Source organism: Cucurbita pepo, unplaced genomic scaffold (genome assembly GCF_057944985.1).
Source record: "Cucurbita pepo subsp. pepo isolate OVF unplaced genomic scaffold, ASM5794498v1 scafford_41, whole genome shotgun sequence".
NCBI lineage: Eukaryota > Viridiplantae > Streptophyta > Magnoliopsida > Cucurbitales > Cucurbitaceae > Cucurbita > Cucurbita pepo.
Window position 1 is genome coordinate 152,501 of NW_028257946.1, and position 2,500 is coordinate 155,000.

A 2,500-nucleotide genomic window follows, 5' to 3' on the forward strand; every position below is an offset into this window, starting at 1 on the left:
CACCCCCGCGCGCTCACCCCGCACGCCCCCGCACGCTCACCCCGCGCACCCCCGCACGCCCCCGCACTGCCCCGCGCGCTCACCCCGCACGCCCCCGCACACCCCCGCGCCCCCACTCCCCTCGCACACGCCAAGCCCCATCCTATGCTATGTGCGATACATGTCCTACCAACAGCATATCAAAAGTGTTGGATGTTACCTCCATAAAAAAAACATCATACCCAATGCCTATGAAACGTGAGTACACGTATAAAGCCTTGAAGGTTAGCCCCTACAACAATTCATCACACCTAACATCCGTGGAAAGTAAGAACGTGTATAAAGCCTTGGACTATAAAAATATCATCAAACCCAATACCCGTGAAAAGTGAATGTTCATTTTTAATGCTTTTTTTTTTTTTTTGGAACTAAGAAAAGAGTGACACCCGTCAAATTTAACTATTTTTTCTTTTGCTTGTCTAAAACAATAAAATGAAGAGTTTTGATACTAGAGCAAGTACATTACACTAAGACACCAACCATGACCGCGTTTTTACAACCATCACCCATTAATTGTGAAAGTACATGTGGAGTGGTCGGTTTGTTGTAATATTTTTTTTGGGAACTAAGCAACATGAAAGAATGATTCCCACAAAATTTCAGATTTTTTTGACCACTCTAGCTATTTTTTCTAATTTCTTATTATTTAATATTTAAAAATTCATTAAAAAAAATTGGTTGGTCGAAAAATTATGAAACTTGATTTCTAGATCCATTGGAATGTCCAATTCATGAATCAATTGAGTTCATGGAAAAAAACATTCTAAAACTTGAGATATTTGACCGTATGACCGCTCAGAAAAATCGTATCTAGGCCTGGCAGACCAAAAATGCCTCAAAATGTACTATATAGGGGGGTGACTAGTCTGCATGGGCTGGGCACGGGGGTACCCCCTATATCTTCCGCCACCCCCACGCCCCAAGCACTATGCGCCGCACAGGGGCATATGCTTGGGGCGTCGGGGTGGTGGTCGGAGGCCGAGGGCGGTTGACGGCGGGGGTGCGGTGGCGGAACGCGCACGGTGGGGCAGTGTCGGAACGTTCCCGTGCGCTCGCCAGCCCCACCCCGCCCCACCCGCGTGCGCCCCGCCCGCTTGCCCCCGTGCGCTCGCCCGCCCCGCCACGCCCTCATGCTCCAGCGCGCGCGCGCGCGCCCCGTCCCGCCCCGCCCGCGTGCTCCCGCGCGCGCGCGCCCCCGCCCCGCCCCGCCAGCGTTCGCCCCGCGCGCGCGCGCCCCCCGCCCCGCCCCGCCAGCGTGCTCCCGCGAGCGCGCGCCCCCCGCCCCGCCCCGCCAGCGTGCTCCCGCGAGCGCGCGCCCCCCGCCCCGCCCCGCCAGCGTGCTCCCGCGAGCGCGCGCCCCGTCCCGCCCCGCCCGCGCTCTGCTGCGCGCGCGCCCGTGCCTGCGCCCCATCCATCACCCATTAATTGTGAAAGTACATGTGGAGTGGTCAGTTTGTTGTAAATTTTTTTCTGGGAGCTAAGCAACATGAAAGAATGATTACCACAAAATTTCAGATTTTTTTGACCACTCTAGCTATTTTTTCTAATTTCTTATTATTTAATATTTAAAAATTCATTAAAAAAAATTGGTTGGTTGAAAAATTATGAAACTTGATTTCTAGATCCATTAGAATGTCCAATTCATGAATCAATTGAGTTCATGGAAAAAAACATTCTAAAACTTGAGATATTTGACCGTATGACCGCTCAGAAAAATCGTATCTAGGCCTGGCAGACCAAAAATGCCTCAAAATGTACTATATAGGGGGGTGACTAGTCTGCATGGGCTGGGCACGGGGGTACCCCTATATCTTCCGCCACCCCCACGCCCCAAGCACTATGCGCCGCACATGGGCATATGCTTGGGGCGTTGGGGTGGTGGTCGGCGGACGAGGGTGGTTGACGGTGGCGGTGCGGTGGCGAAACTTGCGCGGTGAGGCCGTGTTGGGTGCGCCTTTGGGCGTGCGACATGAGCCTTGTTGAGAATGGAATGTTGCGATGTTGCCTTGTAACTTGGGCTGGCTTGAGGATGGTTGATGGCTGGTACGATGATGAAACATGCAAGGTGGGGTGGAGTCGGGTGCCTTCGGGCGTGCGACATGAACCTCGTTGAGTGTGTGACGTTGTGGTGATGCTTGGCCAGCCTTGGGCCAGCCCTATGTTTTGAAGGCGTGTGGTGCCAGAACATGTTCGGCTGGTCGGAATCGGGTGCCTTTGGGCGTGCGACATGAGCCTCGTTGAGCACGGAATGTTGCGATGTTGCCTTCTAACTGGGAATCTCTGGTGTGAGGACTGTGGATGGCTGCTGGTACGATGATGAAACATGCAAGGTGGGGTGGAGCCGGGTGCCTTCGGGCGTGCGGCATGAACCTCGTTGAGTGTGGGACGTTGTTGTGGTATGCCTCCCTTCCTTGGGCTAGCCCTATGTTTTGAAGGCTGCGTGGTGGCGGAACATGCTTTC